The sequence below is a fragment of the Dipodomys merriami genome, unplaced genomic scaffold (genome assembly GCF_024711535.1).
Source record: "Dipodomys merriami isolate MVZ:Mamm:240054 unplaced genomic scaffold, mDipMer1.0.p SCAF_121, whole genome shotgun sequence".
In the NCBI taxonomy this organism is placed as follows: Eukaryota; Metazoa; Chordata; class Mammalia; order Rodentia; family Heteromyidae; genus Dipodomys; species Dipodomys merriami.
In genome coordinates this window covers 1,475,164-1,492,111 of record NW_027202505.1, presented here as the reverse complement: position 1 = coordinate 1,492,111, position 16,948 = coordinate 1,475,164, and positions in this window count along the sequence as shown.

Below are 16,948 nucleotides of genomic sequence, written 5' to 3'. Positions count from 1 at the left end.
GGCCTGGCATTGGTGGCTCATACATGGCTCATGCCTGTAATCTTAGTTACTCAGGAGGCTGAGATCTGGGGATTGTGGGTTCAAAGCCAATCTGGTAGTTAAGTGAGACTCTGTGTCTTATTAACTACCACAAAAGCCAGAAATGGCTCAAGTGGTAAAGCACTACTGTTGAGAAAGAAAAAAAAGCTCAGGGACAGTGCCCAGACCAGGACAAGCACACACACACACACGCACGCACGCACGCACGCACGCACGCACGCACGCACGCACGCACACACGCACGCGCACACACACACACACGAATGCAGTAAAGGCAACAGAAAGGGGAAAATCGAAAGCTATAAATACACTAAAAAAATAAGAAAGCAAGTGATTTTGGAAATAAAGATATCATCAGTGGCTGAAGAACACCTCCAAGCAGAGATACTAAGATATAAAGCCAAAATCGATGAGCTGGAAGCAATGATGACTCAGAAACAGCAGGATTTACACTGGATACAAGATAAACAGCTTTTCATCAAAAGATTCAGGAGCTTTTTAGAAAAGATAGAAAAACAGAAGGCAAGTCACCAGCCAGGGCTGGGAAGGTGGCTCAGAGGTAGAGTGCTTGCCTTGCATGCATGAGGCCCTGGGTTGGATTCCTCAGCACCACATAAGCAAAATAGCCAGAAGTGGCGCTGTGGCTCAAGTGGTAGAGCGCTAGCTTGGAGCTGAAGAGCTGAGGGAAGAGAGCCCAGGCCCAGAGTTCGGACCCCACAACCGACAAAAAAAAAAAAAAAAAAAAAGTCACCAGCCATAACAGGAAGTACAGAGGCCAGAATAAGCTGCTGGAGTTCCAAAACCTAGAACTAAGAGAGAGAAGTGATGTCCTCTGTTTAATTTACACATTCACCATTCTTGGACTCTTACAAAAAAGGGTCAAAATGTGAACATCTCTGAGCCCATAAAGTAGCTTGATATCCTAGGTGATTTAAGAAGTGAAGAACAGGCTGGGTGCCAGTGGCTCACACCTGTAATCCTAGCTACTCAGGAGGCTGAGAACTGAGGATCATGGTTCAAAGCCAGCCCAGGCAGGAAAGACCCTAAGACTCTTATCTCCAATAAACCACCAGAAAATAGAAAGTGGCGCTGTGGCTCAAGCAGTAGAGCACTAGCCTTGAGCTGAAGAGCTGAGGGACAATGCCCAGGCCCAGAGTTCAAGACCCACAACTTAAAAAAAAAAAAAAAAAGAAAAGAAATGAGCCAGGCGATGGTGGCTCAAGCCTATAATCCTAGCTACTCAGGAAGCTGAGATCTGAGGATCATGATTCAAAGCCAGCCCAGTCAGGAAAGTCCATGAAACTATTATCTCCAATAAACCACCAGAAAACCGGAAGTGGTGCTGTTGCTCAAGTGGTAGAGCACTAGCCATGAGCTGAAGAGCTGAGGGACAGTGCTCAGGCCCAGAGTTCAAAACCCCAGGACCAACAAAAAAAAAAAAAAAAAAGAGAGAGAGAGAGAGAGAGAAATGAAGAACACGAGGCATTGGTCTTAGACCTGTAGTCCTAACTACTTCAGGAGATCTGATGATTAAAGCTCAAAGCCAACTCCCAGAAAAAAAAAAAAAAAAAAAGATTCGATCTCTAGTTAACCAGTAAAAAAAGCTAGACTGGAGGTATGGCTCAAGTGGTAGAGAAAGTGAGAGCAAAAGTCAAACAAGAGCACAAAGTCCTAAGTTTAAGCCTCAGTACCAGCACAGAAAAGGAAATAGGAAGAGGAGGAGAAAAAGAAGAATGAATTCAGGGCAGTAGAGAAACACTATTCATAATAGCAAAACTATGGAAACAGCTCAGATGCCGTACAACTGATGAGTGGATTAAGACAATGTGTTATAAGTATACCAACTATGGTATATATGTTTACATATATATGCATTGTATACATAAATGGACATGGTAAATGAAACTGTCTTGTGCAATTAATTCATGCTAATAATTTTTTTGGGGGTCCGGTTATGGGACCTGAACTCTGGGCCTGGGCGCTGTCCCTCAGATCTTCAGCTGAAGGCTAGCGCTCTACCACTTGAGCCACAGTGCCACTTCCAGCTTTTTTCTTTTTGCTTATGTGGTGCTGAGGAATTGAACCCAGGGCCTCATGCATGCAAGTCAAGCGCTCTACCACTGAGCCACCTTCACAGCCCCCTAATAATTTTTTTTTAAATCTTGTTCAGTGCCTCAAAATAAGTTTTTGTACAGAAAAGGACATAGTTATTAAACTAAAAAGACAGTCAACAGACTGGGAGAAAATCTTTGTCAGCAATATATTACACAAAGTCCTATTATCCAAGATATACAAAGAGCTCAAGAAACCACCCCCTCCCAAATCTATGAAACCAATCACTAATTGTATGGTCTATTTGTGTGTCTATCTATGGGAGGGTGGATGGAGCAGCCAGAGAACTGGAGGGGAAAAAGATGAAAAAGTACAGCAGTAGAGCTCACTGGCCACTGTTGAATGAACTATACCTACCGTGTGTGTGTGTGTGTGTGTGTGTGTGTGTGTGTGTGTGTGTGTGTGTGTGTGTGTGTGTGTGAGAGAGAGAGAGAGAGAGAGAGAGAGAGAGAGAGAGAGAGGAGTAGAAAACTGAGGGAAGGGAAGATACTGCATGAAAGGAAATGTACTCATTACTTCATTTATGTAAATGAATTCCTCTGCATACCACCTTTATAATAATAATAAAGTACATTTAAAAAAATAGTGTTTTAGCTTTTGTCCTGGGACTTGAACTCTCAGAGCTTCATGCTCTCAATTGATTTTTCTACTCACATTTAGCAATCTACCACTATACTTCCTCTTCCAACAAGATCTTAGACCAGTTGACTTTACAATATTAAACTAGTAGAACAAACTCAAAGCTAGAAGAGGGGCTGGGAAAATGGCTCAGTGGTAGAGCGCTTGCCTTACATGTATGAGGCCCTGGGTTCGATTCCTCAGCACCCCATAGGCAGAAATAACCAAAAGTGGTACTGTGGCTCAAGTGGTAGAGCGCTAGTCTTGAGCTGAAGAGCTGAGGGACAGTGTCTCAAGCCTAGAATCAGCCCCCACAACTGACCAAAACAAAACAAAAAACCCACAAAAAAAGAAAAAAGAAAATCTAGCAGAAAGAAGAAAACAAGATTAGAGCAGAGCTAAACAAAATAGAAATTAGAAGCAGAAACAAGATCTTTGAAAGATCACAAAATAAAGAAGGGCTGGGATGTAGCCTAGTATTAAAGTGAATGATGAGGCCAAAATTAGATACCCAACATGGAGAAAAGGGTGTGGCCCTAAGCTAGTTACCCAAAGCTATGTAAGTGGATTTACTCAAGGTGTTGAAAATTAAAATGCAAATGGAAGTAAAGCCAAATACAATTATATATCGTGGAATCCCAGTACTACGGAGGCTGTTTGGGCTCAGACTGGACTAAAAATACCCTATCTCAAAAAACAACACAAAACAGAAGCATAACTAGACAAAATAGAAGATCCTACATTACATTGGTAGGAGGGCTAATTTTTTTTTTCTTTTTTCTTTTTTTTTTTTGGGGGGGGGGGTCTGGTCGTGGGGCCTGAACTCTTGGCCTGGGTGCTGTCCCTCAGCTCTTCAGCTCAAGGCTAGCGCTCTACCACTTGAGCCCCAGTGCCACTTCCGGCTTTTTTCTTTTTGTTTATGTGGTGCTGAGGAATTGAACCCAGGGCCTCAGGCATGCAAGGCAAGCGCTCTACCACTGAGCCACCTTCCCAGCCCCTAATTTTTTTTTTCTAAAAAGCCAGTTGGTGGCTTAGGCCTATAAAATTAGCTACTTAAGAGGTTGAGATCTGAGGATAACAGCTTGAAGTCAGGTCTGGCTGTTAAGTCTGTGAAACTTTTTTTTTTGGTCAGTCGTGGGTCTTGAACTCTGGGCCTGAGTGTTGTCCCTCAACTCTTCAGTTCAAGGCAAGTGCTCCACCACTTGAGCCACAGCGCCACTTCCCACTTCCGGTTTTCTGAGTGGTTTATTAGAGATAAGAGTTTCACAGCCTTTCCTGCCCGAGCTGGCTTTGAATCATGATCCTCAGATCTCAGCCTCCTGAGTAGCTAGGATTACAGGAGTGAACCACCGGCGCCAGGCAAGTCTGTGAGATTCTTGTCTCCAATTAACCACCAAAAAGCCAAAAGTGGAATTATGAGTCAAGTGGTAGACCTCCAGCCTCGAATGAAAAACCTAAGCAGGAGCATGAAGCTGAGTTTAAGACCTAGCATTGGGAGCTGGGAAGGTGGCTCAGTGGTAGAGTACATCCCTTACATGCATGAAGCCCTGCGTTTGATTCCTCAGCATCACATAAACAGAAAAAGCTGGATGTAGCACTGTGACTCAAGTGGTAGAGCATTAAGCCTTGAGCTGAAGAGCTGAGGGACAGCGCCCAGGCCCAGAATTGAAGCCCACGACCAAAAGAAAAAAAAAAAAAACCTAGCATTGGCATGTACCTGCATACACATACAAACACTCACACTCACACACACACACACACACACACACACACACACACACACACACACACACACACACAAACACACAGCAAGAGGCCCTGCATTCAAGCCACAAGTACTGCAAAATAAAAATTTTAAAGCCCAGAAAATAGCAAGTGTTAAGGATGTGAAAAATTAGAACATTTGTGCACTGTGGGTAGTAATGCAAGCTGAAGCTCAGGGTCAGTGACCAGGTCCTGAGTTCAAGCCCCAGGACTAGCAAAAAAGAAAGAAAGAGAAAGAACGAAAGGAAGGAAGGAAGAAAGAAAGAAAGAAAGGAAGAAAGAAAGGAAGAAGGGAAGGAGGGAAGGAAGGAGGGAGGGAGGGAGGGAGGGAGGGAGGGAGGGAGGGAGGAAAGGGAGGAAGGAAGGAAGGGAGGGAGGAAGGAAGAAAGGAAGGAAGGAAGGAAGGAAGGAAGGAAGGAAGGAAGGAAGGAAGGGTGGGAGGAAGGGAGGGAGGAAGGGAGGGAGGGAGGGAGGGAAAGAAAGAAAAATATAGGTAGATGATAGATAAGAAAGAAAGAAAAAGGGGCTGGGAAGGTGGCTCAGTGGTAGAGCACTTGCCTTGCATGCCTGAGGCCCTGGGTTCAATTCCTCAGCACCACATAAGCAAAAAGAAAAAAAGCCGGAAGTGGCGCTGTGGCTCAAGTGGTAGAGTGCTAGCCTTGAGCTGAAGAGCTGAGGGACAGCACTCAGGCCCAGAGTTCAGGCCCCACAACCAGACCCCCCAAAAAAAGAAAGAAAGAAAAAGAAAAAAAAGTTTGAAAGCTGGTCCAGAGATTAAAGGTGTAGGGCTGGGAAGGCGGCTCAGTGGTAGAACACTTGCCTTGCATGCATGAGGCCCTGGGTTCGATTCCTCAGTACCACATAAGGAAAAAAGCCGGAAGTGGCGATGTGGTTCAAGTGGTAGAGCACTAGTCTTGAGCTGAGGAGCTGAGGGACAGCGCCCAGATCCAGAGTTCAGACTCCATGACGGGACCAAAAAAAAAAAAGAGAGAGATTAAAGGTGTAACTCATAGTGTGGCTGGTGTAGCAAGCCACTTTGAACTCAAAACTGAAAAACTCCCCTCCCCTCCCCCCAAATTACTGTGTGATCCAGCAAGCATTGTGTTGCTGGGCATATACCCCCAAAAATTGAAAAGAAGCTTTAGAAGACACATTTGTAAGTACCAGGGGGACAAAAAAAGCTGACTGGGGTAGAAAATGTATGTTTAAGAGAGAAATTAAAAGACAATTAAAAATGTCTTGTTTTGAATGGAAAGCTGGGCAACAGTGGCTCATACATGTAATCCTAGCTACACAGACTGTGATCTGAGGATCAAGGTTCAAAGCTAACTTGGACAGAAAAAGTCCTGAGACTCTTATTCAACCAACTGCTAAATGCTGGAAGTGGAGCTGTTGCTAAAGTGGTACAATGCTCGCTTTGAGTAAAAAAGCTAAGGAGCAGTGCCCAGACCCTGAATTCAAACCCCTATATTGTCTCCCACCAAAAAATAAATCAGCAATAAAATCTGGCCCTGCCAAACTGAAAGATTGTAGAAGATGGAGTCTTTATTCAAATCAGCCTTCGGAAGCACCTCATTTTGTACTTTCTCTGTAACACATTTGATTTTGTAATTCTGGTCTACTCCTTCCTCCCTCAACTACTGAGCTGGAAACTCCTGAGCTGAAAAAGAATTCCAGTAAATAAGGACCCCGTAAAGACTTTCTGATGTCCACTCTACCTGCTGATTCTGCCTCCAGATTCTAACTCTTCAGGCCCTCAAGAAAACAGATTATCTATCATAGTTTTAGGGACTTTTAAAAGGATTAGTACAACCCTCATGTGTGTGTGTGTGTGTGTGTGTGTGTGTGTGTGTGTATTTCTCCCCTGAACCCTCCCCCCCCAGTCATGTGGCTTGAACTAGAGGTGGGGGTGCTGTCTTCTGGCTTTTTTTTGTGCAAGGCTAGCGTTCTACAGTTGAACCACAGCACCACTTCCAGCCTTTTCTGATTAGTTTATTGGAGATAAGGACCTCATGGACTTTCCTGCCTGGGCTGGCTTTGAACCTTACAGCTCAGCCTCTGAGTAGATAGGATTACAGGCAGGAGTCGTCACGCCAGGCTCTAAATAGTATTTTTTTTTACTTGATCCCTCCCAGAACTGTCTGACTATTTGGTATGGTCACCTTTCATTCCTTCCATATCTGTATCGAACACTATTTACCAGGCTGAGATCTGGGAACCCCAATTATGGTCTTAAGGGGTCCTTCGGAGACCTCATCTACCACTTGATGCATAGTTTCTGTGCAAGGCAGGCATTGTGTGTGGGGGGGGGGGCGGCGGGTTGTCTCTAAGGCATCTCTAAATAAAGAACCCTTTTAGATGTCTCTTCTCTCTACCATTAACAGAACCTCCACCACCAGTGGAGACCTGATGCCTCCATTTTGGAGTTTCTCATTTCCCAGCTCAGGATGCCCGCCTTTGCCCAACAACCATTTGGACTCATAGACTCACCAATAGCAGGTTTAGAGCGTGGGTTCAGGATCTGCGTCAAGAGGTCTGTGCTTCGGCAGAGGACCACAACCGTAGGTCGTTTCAGCCAACAGAGCAGGACAGCCACAGAGGGCAGGTCCAGCACAGCACACCCGGAACCCTGAGAGATGCTCCGCAAAGGCGTCACTAACTCAGAAGCTGTCTTAGATGTCACCTGGTCCCCTCTGTACTATCAGCAGAGGACCACAACCCTAGACGGCTACGGCAAGCTGAGAGCTGGGGCTGGAGCTGGAGCTGGAGGGGAGCAGCACACCAGTTGAATGATCCTAATATGGCCCTGGCCTTTCTTTTTTAGCACCGGGGGCGGATCCTGGGCCATCTGATTGGCAAAAGCCACGCCCAAAAGGGTAGAGCAAACAAACCACCCAATGCCACTTTAATTTCCTGCTCTAAGAGCCTCGGGCAGCCATCGAAATGCCCACCTGTGATGCCTCCAGCCAGTACAAAAATTTCTCCAAACCTCACAGTGTTATCTCTACACAGTCATAGGAATTGTGATACAGAAATAGAAGATGATAAGTTGGCTGAAAGTCACAAAGGCCATTCATAGATTCTATGTGTGCATGCAAATGACGGTTTTGGTTTTTGTCTTGTTCTGAGTCCTTCAACACATTCATGACAGATTTCTAGTTCAAATCAGTTGCTGAATTATGTATATTCCAGACCTGGACCTGGACCTGGACCTGGACTGTGATTCCTCAACACGCTATGCCAGCAGGAAGTGGCTAGAAAAGATCATGATGCCTGTTGGTTCTAGTACCTTTAAATATTTCTACTACCTTCTCCTCAAACTCCTATAATGCAAAGAAAAGTCTCACTCAGTTGGGAAGGTGGCTGAGTGGTAGAGTGCTTGCCTTGCATGCATGAGGCCCTGGGTTTGATTCCTCAGCACCACATAAGCAGAAAAAGCCGGAAGTGACACTGTGGCTCCAGTGGTAGAGCACTAGCCTTGAGTTGAAGAGCTGAGGGACAGCGCCCAGACCCAGAGGTCAGGCCCACAACCAACAACAACAACAAAGGAGAAAGAAAGAAAGAAAGAAAGAAAGAAAGAAAGAAAGAAAGAAAGAAAGAAAGAAAGAAAGAAAGAAAGAAAGAGAGAGAGAGAGAGAGAGAGAGAGAGAGGGAGAGGGAGGGAGGGAAGGGAGGGGAGGGGAAGGGAAGGAAGGGAAGGAAGGGGAGGAAGGAAGGAAGGAAGGAAGGAAAGAAAGAAAGAAAGAAAGAAAGAAAGAAAGACAGAAAAAAGAAAGAAAGAAAGAAAGAAAGAGTCTCACTCTACCCCTCCAGGACAAATCCTATCCTCCTGTATAAACTCATCAGTTGTTAATTACTCACTCATCAGTTGTTAATTACTCTCTCACCTCAACTTACCTTATACCACTTTGCAGAATTTGCAATGAGACAAACAAGAGCTGTAGTTCTTCCCATCCTGGGGGCATAAGCTTTGCTATCACTGTTAAGGCCGTGGCCCCTTTCTGGAGAGGCACTGGGCCATGTTTACAGCTAGCCCAACAACTCCAACAGTTCAAGGAGGAGATAACATAATCCTTTGAGATTTCTTCTGTCACCATTGGCCTATTCCAACAACAGATCTCCCCTCTGGCTGAAAACTAAGGGCCCTAGCCTTCTCACTGCCAAAAAAGGAGACATCTGTGTATTTTGGGGTGAACAGTGTTGCTATTACATTGACCAGTCAGGTAAAATAAAACCAAATATTAAGAACCTAGAAAAATTTACTAACTAGGGGCTGGGAGGATGGCTCAGTGGCAGAGCACTTGTCTTGCATGCATAAGGCCCTGGGTTCAATTCCTCAGCACCACATAAACGGAAAAATAAAAGCTGAAAGTGGCTCTGTGGCCCAAGTTGTAGAGCGCTAGCCTTGAGATGAAGAGCTGAGGGACAGCGCCCAGGCCCAGAGTTCAAGACCATGACTGGACCCCCGCCCCACCCCACCCCCCAAAAAAAGAAAAAAAAATTTTGGGGGGGGGGTCCGGTCATGGGGCCTGAACTCTGGGCCTGGGCACTGTCCCTCAGCTCTTCAGCTCAAGGCTATCACTATACCACTAGAGCCACAGCACCACTTCCGGCTTTTTTCTTTTTGCTTATGTGGTGCTGAGGAATCAAACCCAGGGCCTCAGGCATGCAAGGCAAGCGCTCTACCACTGAGCCACCTTCCCAGCCACTAACGCTGGTATTTTTGCCACCCTTTTCTTTTCTTTTCTTTCTTTTCTTTTCTTTCTTTTCTTTTCTTTCTTTCTTTCTTTCTTTCTTTCTTTCTTTCTTTCTTTCTTTCTTTCTTTCTTTCTTTTCTTTCTTTCTTTCTTTCTTTTCTTTTCTTTCTTTCTTTCTTTCTTTCTTTCTTTCTTTCTTTCTTTCTTTCTTTCTTTCTTTCTTTCTTTCTTTCTTTCTTCCTTTCTTTCTTTTCTTTTTTTTTTTTTTTTTTTTTTTTTTTTTTTGGTCCAGTCGTGGGGCCTGAACTCTGGGCCTGGGCGCTGTCCCTCAGCTCTTCAGCTCAAGGCTAGCACTCTACCACTTGAGCCACAGCACCACTTCTGGCTTTTTTCTTTTTGCTTATGTGGTGCTGAGGAATCGAACCCAGGGCCTCATGCATGCAAGGCAAGCGCTCTACCACTGAGCCACCTTCCCAGCCCCCTCTTTCTTTTCTTTCTTTCTTTTTTTTTTCCTGTCCTGGAGCTTGAACTCAGGGCCTGGGCATTGTCCCTGAGCCTCTCTGTGCTCAAGGTTAGCATTTTACCACTTAAGCCACAGCACCACTTCTGGCTTTTTCTGTTTATGTGGTACGGAGGAATAGGCAAGCACTGTACCACTAAGCCACATTCCCAGCCCTGTTGCCTTTTTCAAATGCTTACAGGAGGTACTTCTGGAATGAGCTAGAGTTTTACAACCAAATGGTTAACCAGATGCTCCTACATGGTGGGTACAAAGGCTACAGTCAACTTTCCACTCACAAGTTGGATGGATGCCCAGACCTTCAAGAGGCTACCCCATAGTGTCATTGCCCCTTTTCAGCAGGAAGCAGCTTTAGAAGATAGATCACTGCCCTTTATCCTGGCCGATAACAAAGAAAAAAAGTGTCGAATATTAGCTGGGGTGAAGTTATTCTGTGAGGGCCTCTGCCAAAGTTCTGCCTGGCTATCTGCATCTCAAGATTGCTCTGGCCTGGCCTAGTGGCCACTAAAGTTAACCCTGCCTTCCATTCTCAACAAACTCTCCCATCTTCTCTCAGGCTCCCTCCCTTTAAATACCCTTCCCTAGATTAAGGACAGCTGTTTCTCTCTGTCCTGATGGAGACAGTCTGCCAGTCTTGCTGGTATTAAACTTTTCTCTCCTCTCTTTTGGGAGTAGTGTGCTTAATCTGGTTGAGATATCTAACAATACCAAAAAAGTAGACGTCAAGCAAAGGTGGGATGGAAGGTAAAGTCCCAGACCCTACCTGGTCCTGCTGGGGCTCTAATCTGGAGGAGTGGCTCGTTTACACTCCAAGCTAAAGACTAGCTTGAAGGCCAACTGGTGTGAAAGTCAAGTGCGTGTTATAAAACTGCCAGCTCTCTGAAGGGGACAGGGATGAGGACTTTCAGAAACAAATCATGCAAAGGCTGAACCCTGAAAGGAAACAGAGGGCCTATGGACCCTGCCCTGCCTGGACCACTACTTTGTGTGTGTGTGCTCCTTGAAGGGGGGTTGTTGTTGTTGTGTGTGTGTGTGCATGTGTGCACACGTGTGCACATGTGTGCCAATACTGGGCTTGAACTCAGGTTCTCCAAGCTCTTGCTTGGCTCTTTTGCTCAAGGCTGGCTTTCTATCACTCTAGACTTTTTGTTAGTTAATTGGAGATAAGAATCTCATGGGGCTGGGAAGGTGGCTCAGAGGTAGAGTGTTTATCTTGCATGCATGAGGCCCTGGGTTGGATTCCTCTGCACCACATAAGCAGAAAAAGCCGCAAGTAGCACTGTGGCTCAAGTGGTAGAGCGCTAGCCTTGAGCTGAAGAGCTGGGGGACAGTGCCCAGGCCATGAGAGAGTTCAGGCCTTATGAACTCAAAAAAAAAAAAAATTGGGGCTGGGAAGGTGGTTCAGTGGTAGAGGGCTTGCCTCGCATACATGAGGCCCTGGGTTCAATTCCTCAGCACCACATGAGCAGAAAAAACCAGAAGTGGCGCTGTGGCTCAAGTGGTAGAGCGCTGGCCTTGAGCTTTAAGAGCTCAGGGACAGCGTCCAGGCCCCGCTTCCCACTTCTGCAGAGGAGCATTCTCCACTGGTCCAAGGAAAGCTATTTTCAAGGACACCATGCACACTGTAATTTCACGCATATTGTTGATTGGCCATAATTGGATTTTTTTCCTTTCCCTTTCATGCATGAGAGGAAAACCTATGACCACTAGCATTCCATATTTATAGAACATGTTTGACTGTCTTTTAAAGTTTTTATTATTCTAAAGATGATGTACAGAAGGGTTACAGTTACACAAGTCAGGTAATGTGTACATTTCTTTTTGAACAGTGTCACCTCTTCCCTTGTTTTCTCCCAATTTTTCCTCTCCAGACTCCCCGTCTCCCACAAGTTGTATAGTTCATTTTCAACCTAGTGTCTAGTGTCACTGTTGAATTAGCTCAGCCTTTGTCCCACCATTTCTGTGCTTCCCCTTCCTTTCTTCAAATCAGGCAAACTTACATACAAGACAAATGGTACAGAAGTCAAAAACAGCAACAAAAGGGGAAAGAGCCCACAAAAAGTAAAATTAAAAATTTCTTGTTTCCATTTATTGGAGTTCATTTCAATAAACATCATTTTATATGATCACATGGATATAGCTATTGTGAGTCCTTGTGATCCTCTCTTAAGAATAACCTCCTTTAGGGGCTGGAAATGTGGCTCAGTAGTAGAGTGCTTGCCTACTATGCATGAAACCCTGGTTTGATTCCTCAGTACCACATAAACAGAAAATTCTGGAAGTGGCACTGTGGCTCAAGTGGTAGGGTGCTAGCCTTGAGCAAAAGAAGCTCAAGGACAGTGTCCAGGCCCTGAGTTCAAACCCCAGGACTGGAAAAAAAGATTATCCTCCTTTTGTCTCACCGTGTGAATGTTTAGAGTCGTTTACTTTATCATATCCAAGTGTATTTTTTTTTTTTTGTGGGGCCTGAACGCTGGGCCTGGGCGATGTCCCTCAGCTCTTCAGCTCAAGACTAGTGCTCTACCACTTGAGCCACAGTGCCACTTCCAGCTTTTTTCTTTTTGCTTATATGGTGCTGAGGAGTCGAACCCAGGGCCTCAGGCATGCAAGGCAAGCACTCTACCACTGAGCCACCTTCCCAGCCCCCCAAGTGTATTTTTTTGTTCCTTACTATCCATTGAGTTTACTTGTAGATTTATAGCACATTATTCTAATTATTACAAATGAGGGAAGCCATGTAACCTATGTTTCTTTGAGTTTGGTTTACTTCACTTAGCATAATTTTTTGTAAGTCTTTCCATTTCCTTTGGGGCAATGTCATTCTTTCTGATGGAAGCATAGAATTCCCTTGTGTATATGTATCACATTTTCTTTTTTTGGGTCCGGTCATGGGGCCTGAACTCTGGGCCTGGGCGCTGACTCTCAGCTCTTCAGCTCAAGGCTAGTGCTCTACTACTTGAGCCACAACGCCACTTCCGGCTTTTTTCTTTTTGCTTATGTGGTGCTGAGGAATCGAACCCAGGGCCTCATGCCTGCAAGGCTAGCGCTCTACCACTGAGCCACCTTCCCAGCCCCATATCACATTTTCTTGATCTGTTCGTCCACTGAGGGACATCTGGGCTGATTCCATATTTTGGGTATGGTGAACAATGCTGCTATGAACATGATTATGCTGTTAGATTTAGTGTGGCCTTGTTTGTGGTTAATTGGATAGAGTGGGCTTGTGGGTCATAGATAAGCTCTATGTTTAGTCTTTTGAGGAATCTGCATACTGCTTTTGAGTGGTTGAACAAGTTTACATTCCCACCAACAGTGTAGTAGCTTTCCTTTTTGGCCACATCCCTGTCAACATCTATTACTGTTAGGTTTCTTGATAATGACCATTCTAACTGGGGTGAGGTGGAATTTCAATGTTGCTTTGATTTGCATTTATGGTGAGTGATGTTGAGTATTTTTTCATGTGTCTATTGGCCATTCTTTCTTCTAAGAAGTCTCTCTGTAAATCTTTAGCCCATTTATTAACTGTTTGAGGATTTGTTTGGGGGGGTTAATTTTTTGAGGTCTAAGTATATTTTAGATATGAAGCCCTTGTCTGATGCATAGCTAGTAAGATCTTCTCTCATTTCGTGGATTTTCTATTTATCTTGCTAGCTATGTCCTTTGCCATGTAGAAACTCAGTTTGAAATAAGCACATTTATCCAGTCTTTCTTTGATTTGTTGTGATTCTACATCTTTACTTAGGAAATTTCAACCTGTGCCAAGAGGTCCTAGTGTTTCTCCTATCCCTGTAATATTTTCAGGGTATCTGGTCTTACATTGAGGTCTTTGATCCATTTGGAATTGATTCTGGTGAAGAGTGATATGTAAGGATCTAGCTCCAGTTTTCTGCATGTGGATAGCCAATTCTGCCAGCACCATTTGTGGAAGTGGCTATTTTTTTTTTCTATCCTGTGTTTTTGGCTCCCTTACAAAATATTAGATGGCTATCCATTTGTGGTTTCATTTTTTGGTCTTCTATTCAATTCCATTGGTCCTTAGGCCTATTCTTATGCCAGTACCAAGCTGTTTTTATTAGTATAACTTTGTAATAGAGTTTGATATTCCTCCAGTACTATTCTTCCGGCTAAGGATTGTTTTTGCTATTTGGGGTCTTTTAATATTCCATATGCATTTTTTTATTGTTTCCTCTATACCATTGAATGTTGTTGGGATTTTGATGGGTATTGCAATGAATTTGTGGATAGCTTTGGGCAGTATTGTCATTTTCACAATGTTAATCTTTCCAGTCAAAGAGCATGGAAAGTTTTTCCATTTCCTTAAATCTGATTTAATTTCCTTTCTCAGGTCCTTCATATCTTTGGTTAAGTTAATTCCCAGGTTTTTTTTTTTTTTGAGGTTATTACAAATGAAGTTGCTTTCCTGATTTCAGCCTAGCTCTTCTCCTTGTTGGCATACAGAAAAACTACTGATTTTGGTGGGTTAATTTTATACCCTGCTACTTTGCCAAAGTTTTAAGTAAATTGGGAGAGGAATCTATAGAGTTGTTTAAATACATGATCGTGTCATCTGCAAAGTGGGAGAGTTTTCCTTCTTCCTTCCCTGTTTGGATCTCTTTTATGTTTTTCTTTTGCCTTATTGCTCTTACTAGGAATTCCAGTACTATATTGAAGAGGAGTGGAGAAAGTGGACATTGTTGTTTTGTTCTTGATTTTAGAGGAAGCGATTTTAACTTTTCACCATTAAGTGAAATACTTACTGGATGTAGGTTTATTATATTGAGGAATGTTCCACAAACTCCTAGCTTTTCCAGAGCTTTTTATCAAAAAGGAATGTTGAATCTTGTCAAATGCTTTGTCTGCATCTATTGAGATGATCATGTGGTTCTTGTCCTTGCTTCTGTTGAAGTGTTAATTGACTTGCATATATTGAATCACATTTGCAACCCTGGAATGAATCCTGTTTGATCTTGGTTTTAGGGATGGGAAGGTGGCTCAATGGTAGAGCGCTTGCCTTGCATGCCTGAGGCCCTGGGTTCGATCCTCAGCACCACATAAGCAAAAAGAAAAAAGCCGGAAGTGGCGCTGTGGCTCAAGTGGTAGAGCGCTAGCCTTGAGCTGAAGAGCTGAGGGACAGCGCTCAGGCCCAGAGTTCAGGCCCCATGACTGGACCTCCCCAAAAAACAACAACAAAAGAAATCTTCTTGGTTTAGTTTGGGTATATCAGTATTCATTAGGAATTCTTCTATTTTTTTCCAGATTCTCCAATTTGTTAGCATAAAGGTTTGCAAAGTATTCCTAATGTTCTAAATCTTGCTTGTTTCTATTGTGATGTTCCCATTTTTGTCTGTGATCTTATTTATTTGAGTGTGTTCTCTTCTTTTTTTGGTCAGACTTGCTAAGGGTCTGTCAATTTTGTTAATTTTTTCCAAAGAACCAATTTTTTGCTTTATTGATTCTTTCTGTGGCTTTTTAAGTCTCTAATTCATTTATTTCTGATTTAATTTTGATTATTTGTTTCCATCTACTGGTTTAGGTTTGGCTTGTAGCTTTTTTACAAGGAATTTAAGGTGCTTTATTAAATTGTATTATTAAACATTATTAGATTGCATATTACTCAGAGGTATAAATTTTCCTTTGAGTATTGCCTTTGTTGTGTCCCAGAGGAGCTGGTCTTTTGTGTGTTCATTTTTGTTAAATTCCATAACCATTTGAATTTCCATCCCGACTTCTTCAGTGACCCACTAGTCATTCAACAATATATTGTTCAGTCTCCATGAGTTGCAGAATTTTCTGTGATGGTTTTTGTTGTTGAGCTCTAAGTTTATTCCATTGTGGTCTGACAGGATGCAGGGAATAATTCCAGTTTTTCTGAATTTTCACAGATTTGCTCTGTGACATAAAATATGATCTATTTTGGAGAATATTCCGTGAGCTGAGAAGAATGTATATTCTGATGCTGCTGGTAACTTTCTGTTAAATCTAGTTGGTCAATGCAACTATTTAGTTCTGCAGTTTTTCTGTTGAGTTTTTGCTGGGACGATCTATCTAGAGGTGACAGTGGTATGTTAAAGTCACCAAGAATCAATGTATTTGGATCTATGTATGTTTTAGGTTAAGTGGTATTTGTTTGAAAAAGTTGGATGCTCCAGTATTTGGTGTATATATATTTAGAAGTGCTTTATTCTTCTGTAAGAGAGATCTCTATATTAATATGTAATATCTTTCTTTGTCTCTTCTCACTAATTTTAATTTGAAGTCTATTTTATCTGAAATTAGTACTGTTACTCCAAACTGTTTATGGGACTGTTTGCTTGAAAGATTTTATTCCAGCCTTTCATTTTCTGAATATGTTTGTTTGAGTGTTTTTTGTTGTTGTTGTTGTTGCAAGATGTGTCTCTTGATGATAGAAGATGGATGGGTCTTGCTTTTTTATTCAACTAGTTAATCTAAGTCATTTAACTGGAAAGTGAAGTCCATTGGTATTGAGAGTTAGGACTGAGAAGTGTTGGTAATTCCTGCCACATTCCACCTTCTTAGGGGATATGCTTCATCTTTTCTTATTATATTTATCTGGTTCTCTGGTAAGGGGCCTTTTCTCTGCCACTAATCTGTTCTCTCTTGTTGGTTTTTTATATGGAGGATGTCTTTAAGTATCTTCTGTAATGCTAGTTTCATGGAGATAAATTGTTTCAATTTTTCCTTGTTATGGAAAGTTTTTACTTGTCCCTCGTTTATGAAGGAGGGATTTGTGGTACACTATTCTTGATTGGTAGTTGTTTATCTTTAAGGCATGGCATACATCATTCCAGGCTTTCCTTGCTTTCATGTTTTTTGGCTGAGAAATCTGTAGTTATTCTGACTTGTTTTCTTTTATAAGTAATGAATCTTTTTTTCCCTGACAGCTTTAAGGATCCTTTCCTATGTGGTTTACAATGTATCAGTGGGATGTTCTTTTCTGGTCTAGTCTGTTCAGAGTTCTAAAGACTTCTTGTATCTGAATAGGCCTATCATTTTGGATGTTTGGGAAATTCTCTGCTAGAATTCTGTTAAATATATTTTCAATCCCTTTTTTTGCCTTTTTTTTGTTGTTGTTGGTCATGAGGCTTAAAGTCTGGGCTTGGGCACTGTCCTTGTGCTCTTCAGCTCAAGGTGAGCACTCTACCGCTTGAGCCACAATGCCACTTCCAGTTTTCTAGTG